Raw genomic sequence first — 17,081 nt, 5'->3', positions numbered from 1 at the left:
GCGCTTCATACACTTGCTCCTAGGCCGTTTAATATTCCAGACATATAAAAGTGGAACGAAGTCACCATGCTGTGTACCATGTGTGCATTAACAAAACTTTTGTTGTCGAAATGTAAGTTTATTTCGGGATTTTTATGACGGTAATTTGTATAGTTTACATTTGGTTTTTGGTAACAGTGAAGTTTTGTTTGGAGGTAAACACACACAATGTACAGTGGGTTTTGTTAAAGCGATGGAATTGTTTGTTAGTAAAAAAAAATATTATCTGAGAGAGGATATGTGGAGAGTTCTCTCATATATAAAACGAAGCATTTATTTTTGTGGTCAATGATTTGGCTTGTTTATAAAAGTCAATGCAGGGCAATATGCCAGATATAGTACCACACCCCTTGAAGATACGTTTTTCATGGCTGAAATACTTAGCAAATGTTAGCCGAAAAGTGTAACCACAGGTAAAACAACTAATCTTCCCTTGTCGGAGGTTCAAACTGACGATTGTCTGCATGCTAGACGGCACGTTAACAATTGCTTTTGGTACATTTCGACAGTATTTTTTATAACACAATTTCTCTACCGTCTATAACCCACTGTGCTATTGATTCCCTATGGTGCATTTATGCCAATCAACGTGTGTAGATATGATGAAAATATTGGATAGCCGTTGGACATTCAATTTGGCTTCGTCTCTGCGATATTTGTCCGGTCTCTTGTCAATGCTAACATATTGCAATAATCAAAAGTTTGCAAATTTTTCCTTATGAATATCAATAGAGACCTTGAAATACTTTGACGTACATACATATGTAAATATTTATTATTGGGATCAATTGAAAATTAATAATACAATTTTTTTTGTTCATATTTATAATTTATTACAATGTCACATGTCAAAATTATTAAAATGTAAACATCGTTTACATGGCCGCAACCTGAATTTCACTTTTTAGTTAAAAAATTAATTTACCACAATAAAATTCAATTAAAGGTCAAACTTTTGATGAACTTTTTTAGGCATTTTAAAGCACAAAGACTTTCTTTTTCATGTCTTGGTTAATTATGAATTCTTACACTTTGCCAAAATGCAATTAAATGCGACAAAAAATAATAAAATGAAAACAAAAACATACATGAAGACATGTTAAAAAATATGGTAATAACAATATGAACAAGATGAAGATGTAAATATAGCTTAATGAAAACTTTTTTTGTATTTTGTCATTGCAAGTCCAGCCGGATTGTCATCATTGCTTGGCCAAAAGATCAACATTTGGAAACCAAAACAAAGGTAAAAGCGTTCAGTGTTCTTTTATTTATTTACCATTTGTTTTTAAGAAATTTAATGTCATGGAATAAAGTCTTTACCGCCAAAAAGAAATTTGTATTCATGTGATGAAATATTTTTGGCAAACAAGCGAATTAGAGTACACTTGCACTCTAAATTTATAATAATTTAATTTATTTACGTTACAGTCTGCAAAATTTCTTTCTTTCTTTCTCCTAAAATTTCTCAATGCCTCCGCAAAAATTTAATTTTAAAAATTTTAATTAATTATTCAAGGTAATAGTATAATCTTTAAAATGGTGAATAAAAATTAAACTTGGCATATTACATTATGCATCAATTTTGGGGTCATGGTCTTGGGGGTCGAAGGGGATGAAAGATACCAAGCAAGGGTCTTGACCTGCTTTAGCATACCAAGCCCAGGATTTATCTTCGTCCCTCTTTCATTTCAAATAAACACTGACCTACCAGCAATGCCAGCTGGAGAGTTACTTTTATCACACGTTAAAGGTAGCGAGCTAACATGTGCCGCGAGTTCACTCATAAGAACGTTAAAAAATTGGGTTGCGAGTAGGGCTAGTAACCCAATCCTCCAAAAACTAACAAACTATAAAAAAAAAAACAAAGGAAAAGAAAAAACAAATCCCTCTAAATTTCACGACTGCTACAAACATTTTATGGACCATGATCTGCGAATCTGTACTTGGAATGTTCGTACTCTCTATAGGGGAGGTTCAGTTTAAGCATTGGCAGATGTACTTGAAAAACAAGTAAGAACGGTATTGAAATAAAATGGAACAATTAGTTTCCTTTCGTTTATGAAGAAGACTAAATACCAAATTTCAGCAATTTATTTATTTAATTTACTTATCTAATCCATATAACAATACAAAAGCCTCCAAGGCAAATAAATAATTGTATTAATAATATTCTATATTAAAATCCGAGTAGAACAAGGTGGCTAACCTTCAAAATACCGAAATTCGGGAGGTTAGAACGGTACCTCCCGTGGGTGGCTATATCAAAACGTCCATCTATACCTACAAATATCTGGCGGAAAGTTTTTAGACTCAAAGAAGACTATAAACCAAATTTCCGATATTTTAAGATAATGTAAATAAAACCTTCAAAATTCCGAAAATCAAGAGGCACACTTCTATGGGGGATGTAGGAAGTCGTGGACATATACTGATAATTCTCTTGTGGAATATTACATAACCCGATGGAATACTAACTAACAAATTTCAGTCTTTCGGTGGGATATTGCTGTCACAACTTTCAGATCTACGAAAATTGGGAGGTACCGTTCTTTGTGGGGTATATGAAGGCGTGGACCTATATCGACAAATTTAGAGATGAAGTTGAATAACCGCAACGAAGACGAAATACTAAATGAAGACCAAAACCCTAATTCCAGCCATTTCGGTGGGTTATTGTGGTCACAACCTTCAAAATACCGAAAATGGTGAGGTACTATTCTATAGGGGCTATATGAAGGCGTGAACCTATAACGACAAATTTCACATAGAAAGTTTTATAACCCAAATGAAGGCCAAAAACCTAATTCCAGCCATTTCGGTGGATTATTGTGACCACAACCTTCAAAATACCGAAATCTGGATGTACTATTCTATGGGGGCTATATGAAAGCGTGGATCTATACCGAAAAATTTCTGGGAGAAAGTATAATACCCCCAACGAAGACTAAGTACCAAATTTCAGCCATTTCGGTGTGTTACTGAGGCTAAAACCTTCAAAATATCGAAAACCGGAAGGTACCGTTCTATGGGGGCTATATCAAAACGTGGAATGATATAGCCCAGCTGCAATACCAAATAACCTAGGAGTAATAGAAATTTCTACCGTGCCACCGTGGTGCAATGGTATTCACACCCGCCTTGCACGCTAAAGGTCGTGGGTTCGATTCCCAGGTCAGGCAACATCAAACACTTTTCAACGGTGGCAAAATACCCCTCAGTGATGTTGACGACATTTCCTGAGTATCTCAGCCTTGTAAAACTTCTCTATAAGTGGTGTCATAGGACACGCCGTTCGGACTCTGCAAGAAACCGTAGGTCCCATATCATTGAGCTAATATGAATCGGGGTGCACTCAGTGATATGAGAGAAGTCTCCCTTGTCCCATCTGGGATGTTTGTGTATAATAGAAATTTCTATACCAAATTACAAAGCTCTGTCTTAAAAATTTCGAGCTGTATCTTGATTTCAACAGACGGACGGAGGTCGGACAGATGGTCATTGTTATATCGACTTAGAATTTTACCCTGATCAAGAATTTATGTATATACTTTATAGGGTCTCAGAATATTTCGATGTGTTACAAACGGAATGACAAATTTAATTATACCCTCTATATTATGGTGGAGGGTATAAAAATAGAAGGCCGATATTACAGTCATACAGGAAACACGATGGATTGGGATAGGCGTCACTACAGCACCTACAGATGACGCACTGTATTATAGCTGTCATGGCAAAAAGCAAGAGTTTGGTTGTGGATTTGTAGTTGGTCGGAAAAAAAAGTCCTCCCAAAATCATGAATTTTGTAAGGGATTTTTGGCAGCCGTAACTACTCACAAACCCCTTTCCACCCCATTATTTTTACAAGGGCATTTTGCACTCAGTTTCTAGTTATTTTATGACCACTAGAATAACTAGTTATTCTGTGGCCACTAGAAGTTGAAAAGTAAGGTGAAAAAATTCTATTTTTAAAACAGTTGATGAAGAGAATTTGTTTTTAATTTCATCACACTTCTCACTTTATTTTATTTCGCTCTCTGTCCGAATTGAACCCACGAATCCTCTGATTTCTAGCCAAAGACACTACACACTGTGTCACGCACACGAATATTAAGGGTTGCTTAAGAACTTAAATGTGCAGTGCACATGTGCACCACGAACTGTTATTTTTTAATTAACAAAAACTCGCGTGCCGACGTTGAGCGTTGAACACGCAGCCCTAGGATTTATAGTGGGACACACGCACACCGTCCTCATTACTTAGTGAGGAGTAAAGTAAGTAGGTTTGCCTTGTAAATATTTTAAGAAGTAACCCATTACTTTTCAGATTACTTGTAATGCGAAAAGAAGCTTGTTTACATTACTTTGTAAGTAATGACTAACGGATCCGAATTTTTGCTGGGCAGTTTCACCGTAGTGAATGAAAAACTTGCTACAATTCGGATAAAAGCTAAATTGTGAATGACACCTGGCTTTCTCCAGAATAATAGTGAAAGTAGCAAAAGAGAGAAGTTCTCTCTTCTCTCAGAAAACTGTGAAAATTACTATCACGTAACAAGTTTTGCACAAAAGTAAAGGAACGGAAAAATAGTAGATCTGGCAGCAGTGTCAAAAAAACAAATATGGCTGCTTAAAAAAAATAACAAACAAAATAAATTTCAATAAATTTAACATGAGAATACTCGATGCTTAAAGAGTTCAGGTTTTCACTAAAAAATCATCATTTCAAAAACTGAAAAGTCAATTGATAATTCCCTTTGCCGGGATGAAATCATGATATTGGTAGCGATCAGTAAATTTTGCAAGCTGTCAGTGCGTTTTGTAAACACTTTTCTCTGCAAAGGAGAAAGTGATGAAGTTAAGCCAATGGGGGAATACTCCAGACTTAAACAATCATATGATTGCATCTTCAACTAAAACAGAACAAACAAAAACAGCGAAGGCACGCGCAAAACGGAATTTTGTAAATAAAATTCCAACAACATACTCACAGGTAACTGTGCTGATGTTATTTCAACTTAGTAGAAATCGATGATTTCTTAGTTGAATCGTGCTGTCAGCTTGCAAATATTTTGTTCTGGTGTTTTTTGGGAAAGCCGAAAAGTGAGCATCATTCTCATTAACATGAGAATACTCGATGCTTAAAGAGTTCAGGTTTTCACTAAAAAATCATCATTTCAAAAACTGAAAAGCCAATTGATAATTCCCTTCGCCGGGATGAAATCATGATATTGGTTGCGATCAGTAAATTTTGCAAGCTGTCAGTGCGTTTTGTAAACACTTTTCTCTGCAAAGAGGAAATTGATGCATTTAAGCCAGACTTAAACAATCAAATAAATTTCACTGTTTTTTATTTCTTATTTCATTGGTTTAAATTGCTTTGACAAAACGCGTAGTTTTCTTTTTTCCTTTTGCCTTAATTGTAAAATAAATGACAATTCAGCAGTTTGACAGATTTTCCACTTTTTACACAACGAAATTTGTCGAGCAGAAAGTAATAAAAGAGAAAGCCATTTTGGCTCTCTCTCCTCTCTTAAAAATTGCTTCCAGTTTTACTACTTTTTGGGGTTAAGGAACGCTTTCCGTTAACGTACAAATCTGTTGTAATAGGTGTAAGACATTCATCGAACGTGTTAGATGTACGATCATTCCGAGTCTGTGTTTGCAAAGGTATGCACCCGATCAAACGTAGCAAATAAAGTACGGCAGACACAACACGGAAATTGGACATCACAAGATAGCCACACGCAGAGAAAAAAATGTTTTTTGATTTTGTTGGAAGAAGAATATTTATTTTTGTTCCAACAATTTATTTGTTTTGTTTAATCATTGTTATTGCAAATCCAAAAATACCATCTTTGCTCCAAACATAAAAAACAACTTGTGAAATTCCGAAATATTGTAAAATTAATATAAAAAAATAACGATGGTAGGAAATATCATAATCTACAATTTTCACAAAAACTATTGTCAGCCCAAAAGAAAAACCTGTTACTGACATTTTTGATTTGATTGTATATAATTCCCATATAGACTTTCCACATAACTTTGGTATAAATGTCACGTACGACGGTTGAACGATAACTATCTGGCCTAACAATGAAAACGCATATATTTACCATCAAAAACGATTTTATTGTTTTCTTAAGTAGTCTCCAGCATGATTTATACAGTTTTTCGTGCGCTCAAACCTATTGGCGAAGAAATTTTTTCACTCCGATTGTGACACTTCCAAAACATGGTTTTGAATGCTTTTACACCATCTTCAGGCAACAAAAATTGTTCACCACGCCTTTTTTCTTGATGTGCTGGAATTAAATGAAGCCATTTGATCCCCGGTCAGAGCTGTAGGACGGATAACCCATCAATTCCAAGTTTTGTCCGGTCAAACAGGCGCTGGTTTTAAATAGTGTGTGAGAGCCCACATTGTCATGTTGCAGAATGATTTGTCATCTCTTGTTGGTTTTTCGAATTTTTCTGGAGACTTCAGACAAACAAATTATAGTGTACCACTCAGAATTACCCCGTCATATATTTCTCAAGCCGTATGGTTCCCACAGGTCAGTTTTTCTGAAGAAAAGGCAACTTTTTGCTTCGAAGTGCTTTGTATATGAACAAATTTCATTTGATTTGGTTCGCTTTCGAAGCCCCAAACGACCGATCCCTGCTTTGTTTCAGGCTCCTAAAAATAGATCCTAGATTCGTCGTCTGTGACGATCTTATAAACGTCGTATGAAGCACCGCGATCGATTTTATGCACAATTTGAACCAATTCACAGGAGCCTTTTTTGAGCGATTGTCCGATTTTGCTGAATCTAAAGAGAAAAATCCATTTTTGCGGCCAGCTGTTCATGCAATATCAAATGTTAGTTGGTGGAAGAAATGCCCAAGGATGCCTCTATCTCACGGTATTTAACATGGCGATCTCGCATTATCCGTTCATGAACGGCATATTTTTTTCTGGCACAACGACCGATTTTGGGCGACCCTCACGACCTTCGTTTTTTGGCGAGTGCCGACCACGGTTGAATTCATTAAACCAGTTTTTCATAGTCCTATAGGATAGCCCCTGTTGACATACAAAGATTTAATTTGATCGATACACTCTTGCGGTGATTATCCACGTCGAAAGTTGTGAAAAATTCTTGGACGAAAATCTTCACAAGTAAATTAAATTTTTTTTTGCAAAGCGATTTTTTTCAAGTCACTGTAAACGACACATAACATGGTCGTACGACAAACTGTTCTGAGTAAGTCTAGGCTAAAAGCTGTCAAACTATCCAAAAAAAATTTTCAAATGGCGCCTGGCAATACGCGTTGTTGCCTAGGCCAGGCAGTTTTCGTACAGCGCTCGTATAATATTACGAGTATTGAAGGACACAATACATGGTCAAGTTTTGCTGCTTTAACTGACAACAAAGACAAACAGAACTACTCCATTGCACTCATCCATACACCCAACACAACGTAAGGAATAGTTTAAAAGCCATAACAAGAAAACAGGAAATAAAAGAAAGCACAAATTACCCAGATCTCCTTCTAAAAACTCTTCTCAGATTGCGTCGGTATAATCAATCAATCAATCAAAACCCACTGCATCGAATACCAAGAGAAGAAAATAAAATTGTCAAAGAAAAGAGAATAATATTGTCCAGCAGACAAAAATTATTGTTGGATGTGACAAAAATAATTATTGAAATTGACAAAAACGATTGTTGGGGTCAAACAACTACACACGGAATATCTTTACAATACATATTTTGCTCTTCGAATATTGTTGGATCAATCATATTTTTTCTCTGCGTGCACAGTATATTCCACTCAACTGACCCAATTACTTAATTAAAAGACTCCTCGTCCCGATAACATATCAGCACAGTGGCAAAATATTGCTCACTCCTTGCAAACAGCCGCAAAATCCATACTTGGATACCAGAGACCTTCAAAAAGGAACCCATGGTATGACCAGTAGTGTCGTGCTGCTACCAAAGAGAAAAATGCGGCAGACAGGGTTACTCTACAATCAGTAGCAACGCGTAGCGCACAAGAGAGGTATTGGAAGAAAAGAAGAGATGAGAAACGTACTTTCCGCAGGAAAAAGAGATAATTTGAAAAGCTGGAGTGTGAAAAAGATCCAGAATGAAGTCCCAAAATTCTACCAAAGAGTGAAACATCAAAACGATGGCTTTGGTACAGGCACATCCTCCTGTAGAGACCAACATGGTAATATGGTGATAGATACAGATAGTGTGCTTAGGATATGGAAAACACATTTTTCCAAACAGTTGGTATCCAATTGTAGCGAAGGCGACGAAGATACCACAGATCCAACACCAGAAGATGGTACTGATTGAATACTGCCCGGCCAAGATCAGGTAAATACAGCAGCAAGAGCTAGCATAGATGTTCAAAATGTTCGGAGCATCAGCTAGTTAGCATCATTTGGCAGGAAGAACGAACGTGAGCATCCCGTCCACAAGAAAAGAGATAGGGAACAAATTGATTATACGAACAGCTGACAGAAAAATCTGAAATTTTTACCACAGGTAAATCTTCTCGACCTAATTACAAAAATATAAAGTTCTTTGGGGGGAAGTCCATACTTCCTTTGGGCCTTTGAAGTTCCGGAAATTCCATTGTTTATAACTTCGTCATTTTTTAACGGATAATGAGAATATGGGTACCATTGTAAAGCTTGCGGAATACACTATCATTATGCAACATTGTATCTCTTTATAGACGGCCTTTGGCCGAGGATTTTAGACTTTCTCCTAGGCCCATATCTCGGGAAGTATGGGCTTCCCCCCCGAGAAGCTTTATAATTTTATAATCGGGACAATGGTCTCACAGAAGTTCAAAATGTTCACTTTGTTTTAAAATTTTCTTCGAAGGTATTTCTAGTGACATAATGACCCAATAATAATAATTGTTCCACAAACATCGCAGGCGGGACAAGGGAGACTTCTCTCATATCAATGAGTGTAGTCCGATTCATATTAGTTTAATAATATGGCACCTACAGTTTATCGCCGAGTCCGAACGGCGTATCCTAAGACACCACTTGTAGAGAAGTTTTACATGGCTGAAATACTCAGGAAATGTCGCCAACATTACTGAGGGGTAATTCTTGTCACCGTTGAAAATTTGATGTTGCCTAGCCGGATAATTGAACTCACGACCTTCTGCGTGCAAGGCGGGTGTGCATTCCAATGCACCAACCCAATAGCTCTAAGAAATTCCACGGTGTCGAACTAAAATAGCCGATCGGCATCCCAAAATTAAATCCTGTTCCAAGATGGACTATTGCAGTCCAATCCTTCAGGCACCTCAATTAAGTCTACGCTTTTGCTATTTAGTCCAGTTTAAGGTCACTTCTCGGATCATATTAATTTATAAATAACTGGTAGTTGTTTTAATCTTGACTTCGTCATTATTTTATTTTTTGGAAATTAATATGGGCACAAAATTATCAAATATGTAGGACCACTCCTTCGTACATCTCCCACACTTAAGCCTTTAGTAGTCTTTGTGGGTTTTGTTAATGTTTCAAAAACCCCGTCCAAGTAGCATTCTTGTAATATAACAAGGATTGTCAGTAAAATAATTAAGCGAGGGTATTTAGCTGGTGGCATGCTGTCTATTATTTGTTTTTAGAATATTTTTAAGATGACCCTTCACTATTTAATAACACTAAAAAATTCGTTTAGAATATTTCCAAGTTTCCATTTACACATTCTACTTACCGACTTTATAGCTGTAGCACGGCACAAAGCCTTTATCACTACAATATGATGTTTCAAGTAAAATTCAAATATTATACATTTGAGAAGCAATTCTATTAAATTTAACTTTTTATTAAATTAACAATTTATATTCATTTAAAGCCTACTCATAAAACAATTTTAGGAATAAATTAAACATTTGATTCCCTTCTAATAAAGTGCAATAGCCTCAATATGCAATAAATTACTTTTTAAAATAAATAAAACAAACACACATCTAAGTTTATTAACCTCAAGCCTATAGCAAATAAATAAAAAAACATTTTATACGTTTATTTTATTTCTAACCGAAAAACACACACCGTCACAGATATAAAACAAAAGACTTAAGAGACAAACCTGCATTTGTAGTACAACCATTTTGGTGTCAAGCAAATATTTATGTTTTCAATTCTTAAATACATCAACAACAACAAGCACTACAAACAATACAACATCCAAACGATTAAATATTGAATACACCACACTTATTTATGTATTCCCATAACATAATAAAATCAATAAAAAACCAAAATAAATTACTCTTCTTCCACCCTACATACATAAAATAGATCTATAACACAAAAAAGTACGTTGATACAATCACATAGGTACAACTGTATGTCGATTCCATTTATGGAAATTGGAAACGGAAATAACATGTTGTTGTTGTTTTGGGGTTTGTTCAGACAATTAGAGCACTAACATGACATAAAATGAAGATGGCTATACGAAGTTGTATCGAAGTAATGGGCGCAGGACAGAAATTCCCAAATGACAACCTTGCCCGGCCTATCGATCAAATTAATATTATTTACGAATTGCCGATACCAATTTATTTCCAGTCTATGAAATTATTGATGTGGTTTAGACTGCAATGACTGTAAACAAAATGTCAGTTATGTGAGTAACTGATACTGAAGAAATAATCAATGGTCTAGTGGTGCAGTGGACATCAATTACAACTTGTGTTACAGTCACCTTTATTTCATACCCCCATCCCATCATGTTCAACATGCTTCACACCATGCGTAGTAGACCGACCGACCAAACGGCCGACCACCCGGCCATAAACATGACCTTCATGTTTAAAATAAAAATAAAACAAAAGAAAATTAATTTAAACGATTCATGTCTTCAGATAAGCATTGCCAAGATACCTGCCAAGAAGAGGTAAAACCAAACCACATGAAAATGCTAGGCCGTCACAAAGAAGAAATCCTCTTTAATTGTAGTAATCGAGTTGAAAAACAAAAACCAATAAAATCAACAACAGAACGAATTCTTGCCCTCCAATCACGTGACTGGGTAGCAAAGTTGTTAATGGTTTTTTATACAGAAAGTTTTATGTCGCTGAAGGCTTCGAAAAGACCTAAATAAGCCAAGGAGGATATTCACAATACAGTATGAGAGTGCATAAAGTTGTTCTAAATTTAGAATTGGCCGCTTTTGGAATGCTATGAATACGAGTATGTAGTGTAAAAATGGTTGAGTTATTCAGTACAGCAAAAAAAAGTAAAAACATAAACAAACAAGGTGTTGAAAGAATTTAATTATATGGTAAATGGATGAGGGTCCTTAATTCGCAATAAATGTATACATACCAAATGATAAACAAAAGGAAATAAAAATTTATAAGAATTTAAATGGCGATGTACATATGTACGAAGTACATGCTGTTGCGGACACAAAGTACTACGACCAAGAACAGTGTATTTTTCGCAACAAAATCGAATAGTTGTTATTTAATAAAAATATAAGTTACCAGCAAAGTGTCCGCTACTTCGTATGCAGAAAGTGAATAAAAACAAATAAACAGTAGTTAATATGGAAATGGTAAACACTGATCATTTTGTTGCACTAATATCTATATTACTTGATCTTTAATTTCATTACTGTACTGTCCATAACACTTTAGTTACAGCGACCCACATTTTTTGAGGTATTTCAATTAAGGGCTTCATGCCCTCAGGGGTAAAACCATTCCTTAACAAGTGAGCAAAGGCTATAGTCGGGACGGGGCCGACCATGTGATACCCTACACCACTACCCCTGTGCATAAGCTTTTCATTGGCAAACATTTCTTTTAGGGAATATAAACCGACTACCACCAAAAATAATATGCCTCTTTGTCTCTGGGAACAATGTTTTTTTTTCTTTGTCTCTGGGACCCCCATAAGCAACCAAAATTTCGTGATCATCCGATCATAATTACGACCTGTAGCTTGATTGCAAAAAATGGAAGAATTGGATGCATTACCGACTATTGTGGTATCTCCCTTGTTTGACCACCTTCGCCAACCTGCTTTACACCAATGTAAAGGTAATATTTTCTTCTTCTATTGACAGGCTTTGTCGTTGGAATACCCCTACTAGAAGCCAATATATTCACAAAGAATAAAACTTTGAATTTGTCTCCAAATGAGTTTTTCCCCATTCCGACGCCTAAATATTATCCGGCTATCACCAAACTCAATAGGCTTCTTCCTATTTGGGACCCGCATCAACTCCAAAAAATTCATGACGGTCCGATTAAAATTGCGACCTGTAGCGTGATTACAAACAAATCGGAAAATGGGATGCATTACCGACTATTGCGATATCTCTGTTGTTTGAGCAGCTACGACAACCTACTTTACATCGTTGTAAAGGTGATATTTTCTACTTTCCTTGCCAGGTTTTGCTTTTGATATACCTCATAAAGAAACAGAGATATTGGCTTTGAAATAAAACGTAGACCTTTTCTTCAAATAAGTTTTTGCCCATTCCGACCCTTGAATATTATCCGACAATCATCAAAATCAGTATGCTTCTTCCTCTGCGGGACCCCCATTAACCCATAAACTTTCGTGACGATCCGATCAAAATTGCGACCTGTGGCGTGATTACAAAAAAATCGGAAATGGGATGCATTATCGACTATTGCCATATGTCTGTTATTTGACCACCTACGACAACCTACTTTACACCGTTGTAAAGGTGATATTTTCTACTTTTCTTGCCAGATTTTGCTTTCGATATACCTCTTAAAGAAGCAGAGATATTGGCTTTGAAATAAAACGTTGACCTTTCTCCAAATAAGTGTTTGCCCATTCCGACCCCTGAATATTATCCGACCATCATCAAAATCAATAGGCTTCTTCATCTGTGAGACCCCCATTAACCCTGAAATTTTCGTGACGATCCGATTAATATTGCGACCTGTAGCGTGATTTCCAAAAAAATGGAAGAATGGGATGAATTACCGACTATTGCGATTTCTCCGCTATTTGATCACCTACGCCGACCTAGTTTGCATCATTGTAAAGGTGGAATCTTCTACTTTCATTGTCAGGCTTTGCTTTTGGAAAGTCCCCAGCCAAAGCTGTGATATTCGTCATTATAATTAAAATCGAAAAAATGAAAATTTGGGTTTTATTTGCGACTATTTTGATATCTTCGCTGTTTGATCACCTACGGAAACCTACTTTAGGTTTTTCTACTTTCATTGTCAGGTTTTGCTTTTGGTATACCCCATACAGAAGCTGAGATATTCGCTTTGAAAAAAAACGTTGTCTTTTTATCCACATACGTTTTTTGTCCATTCCGACCCCTAAATTTCGCGATTACAAGGTTTAGATTGACAGACGGACGGACTGACGGACGGACACACATAGCCAGATCGACTCAGCTCGTCGAGACATTAATTTTGATATATATAAGTATGGGTCTACGACCATTATTTCGATGCGTTACAAACTTTTTGGACAAAACCAACTTATAATACCCTCCCCACATAGTGGTGTAGGGTATAAAAAAAATTGTCGCATAGTTTTAGTTTAGTTTAGACCTAAGAGATACATTGAAAAATTAGAAGTCTACCGAAGTCCCACGTAAGTGGACATAAAGCCAGGTCAAAGTGACCCTATTTGGAAGTTTTTTGTCCAAATTTTTAAGTTGTTTATAAAACTATGATACTATCCGAAATAAACAACGGGTTTTAAATATTTTCTTGTAATTGTAATGAAAGGTATGTGAAACGTATTTAGAATGTTCAGTATCGCCAATGAAGTGTGCGTTTTTTTTTTTAATTGATATCCGTACTTGTTAATTTTTTCAACGTAAATTTTCTCAATAAATTAAGAAAAAAGTTGTGAGTAAGATGGATTTGGGCTGGGTATCTTATCATTTCATAAAAAGGGAAGAGTTTTTTTTACCAATTTCCATCGAAACATCCTGCACATATTTGGACTTTTCGGTTTTACGTGGCATTTTGTCTTGCAGACATGTACAGATTTTCTTTGATCCAGAATGTCAGAATATAGTATAGTGTCACTTTCTGGCGTTTGGGTATAATTTAGAGTTTTGATGTATTCTAGGACCTATAGTAAAATTTTATTGCGAACAAATTTCTAGAATATTTTGATCTGATTCCATCACATTTTATAGGATATTTTAAAGTTTTGTGGAAAAAGGGACCACAAAGACCCCTTTATGACTCGCACGAGGGTTAATTTTTTTAAGAAAAACATTCCTCACTTTCTTGTCAGTATAATTGCCAAATATAAAGTGCAAAAATTCCAAGTGATGTCAACTCAAATATTTTCAAAACTGTAGAAATGGTAGAAGTTCGCAATCCCATTTTACTTTCTTGTTTTTTTTTGTTTTGCAAAATTGATATCGATATTTCCTTGGTATGTAATGCGAATAGATATTTCATTTTTTTAGTAACTTATAGTAAAATTTAACGGAGAACATTTTTGTCTTTGACGCCATTCTTCTAAAATGCTGCTTTGTATGACAATTTTGACAAAACTCACATGAAGTACACCCTTAACCCTAAAATGTGTTTATAATTTTGCATATTTCTGGAGTTTAGGTAAGATATAGAGTCCTGGTGTATTCTAGGACCCATAGTAAAAATTGATGGCGAACAAATTTGTAGTATATTTTGATCTGATACGATCACATTTTATAGGAGAAGGGGCCAAAATTTCCCTTTAATGACCGTCTGAGGGTTAAAAAGTATGAATAATGAAACCAGCGACCCGAAAAACATAAGAACCCAAGGTTAGGTCTAAATCCATTATTTGCAGAGTTTTGGTCAGGTTTTTCGTAAAATTGGCCACGGTGCGGGGTTAAGTTCGACCGGGCCGAACTTTTTATACCCTCCACCATCACTGTAATAAAGTAAATATGAACAATTGGTATCTACTAAGCTATTTCTCTACGTTAAGTATAATTCCTTAGAGGAGAATAATATCTATACTGATGATAATCACTTTATACTTATAGTTTTCTGTGTTGAGCTTCCAAAATACCAAGTCACATTTACGAGGGTCAAAACTATCTGGCCTAGGCAACACGCAGTGTCGCCATTTGACATTTTTTGGAAAGTTTGACAGTTTTATCCTAAGCGTACTCAGGACAGTTTGTCATACGGCCATGTGTTGTGTTGTTTACAGTGACTTGAAAAAATCACTTTGCAAAAAAATGGAATTTGTTTGTGAACATTTTCGTCCGATAATTTTTCACGACATTGACGTGGATAATAACGGCAAGAGTGCATCGATCAAATTAAATCTTTGTATGTCGAAAAAGGACCATCCTATAGCACTGTGAAAAACTGGTCTAATGAATTCAATCGTGGTCGGCACAGTGGTGTAAAAGCGTTCAAAAACCATGTTTTGGAGATGTCTCAACAGTGGCTTCTAAACAACCCAACACATGGTCATATGTCAAACTGTCCTGAGTACGCTTAGGCTAAAAACTGTCAAACTTTCCAAAAAATGTCTAATGACGCCTTCAACACTGCGCGTTGCCTAGGGCAGATATTTGTCTAGTGACCCTCGTACTACAGATGGAAACTTTGAGGCCCCAGTGACACGTGTTAACATATTCCGATTGAGCTCAAACTTTGGCAATCTTAATTTTGAACAAAACTAAACATTTTAGGAGGGTGCCGTATAAAAAAATCCGACATCGATTTTTTAAAACCACTCTTATGAAGACGTGGACCCATACTGACAAATTTCAGTTGGAAAGTTTTATGCCCCCAACGAAGTTTTAGTACCAAATTTTCGGTGGAATAATTAGGGTAAAAGTTGAAAATACCGAAAATCGTGGGGTACCGTTCTATGGTGTCTATATCAAAACGTGGACTGATATAGCGCATTTTCAATACCAAACATCCTTGGAGTAATGGAAACTTCTATACCAAATTATAAAGCTCTGTATTTGCGAGCTGTATCTTGATTTCAATGGGCGGACGGACGGACATGCGGACATGGCTATTTCGACTTAGAATTTTATGCTGATCAAAAATATATATACGTTATAGGGTCTCCAATTCATTTTTCCATGTGTTACAAACTGAATAACAAATTTAATTATACCCTCCATTTTTTGGTGGGTACACGTTCTACACGTTCACATAATACCAAATGTTACTAAATTTTGTAATCTTTAGTACATTTTCGTACGCTTACAGTTCGAATTTCTAAAAACCCTTTGGTACATCTATCCTACACTCAATAACACTGTGTGTAATTTTTTGTGTCATGGAAAATTAACAATATTCTGACACCGCAGCGTAATGGAAAACGAAAAATAAGAAGACACGTGTCTCGGCGTTTTTCCTTGTTACTTCGAATTTCGCGGTTATGGGCCCCCAAAAACCTGAGGCCTTGATGTCATAAAAGATCATTTTGTCAGGCTCATATCTTCTAAACCGCTAAGAATTTTGGTTTACTCGTGGAGGCAAAGTTGTAGCTCTCATCTTAAAGAATAAGAATAATATAATTGTGAAGACATAAAATCCATTCAACCTTATCTTCAAGGTCAAAATCGTTAAGGTCAAGTTTCCGTTATAATTTTTTCTCAGATTTTGCCCTACAGATATCAAACCGATCAAAATTGAATCAAACAACCAACTACAAAAATGTACCTTGGATCTCAATAAACAACTTTCTAAAACATACGAACCCTGTAGAAATGGTTCTTAAAGGTCAAAATAGCAAAACAAATGCAATTTTTATTTTCTTTTTTCGGTTTCTGCTCCATAGAAATTAAACCATTCAAAATTCAAGAAAACATTCAACCACAATAATGTAGCGAATATATCAGTATACAACTTTGTGGAACATCAGAGCCCACTACGAACTGTTCTTAAAGGTCAAAATAGCAAAAAACTTTAGAAAATATTCGATTTTTATCCTTTTTTCTCCGATTCTGGTCCATAGATACCGAACCGTTTAAAATTCAAGAATACAAGCAACTACAAAAATGTACCTAAGGTCT

The sequence above is a fragment of the Musca autumnalis genome, unplaced genomic scaffold (genome assembly GCF_047663935.1).
Source record: "Musca autumnalis isolate F117 unplaced genomic scaffold, ASM4766393v1 scaffold_4, whole genome shotgun sequence".
NCBI lineage: Eukaryota > Metazoa > Arthropoda > Insecta > Diptera > Muscidae > Musca > Musca autumnalis.
The sequence above is the reverse complement of the archived record's forward strand: the minus strand, read 5'-3'. Positions refer to the sequence as shown.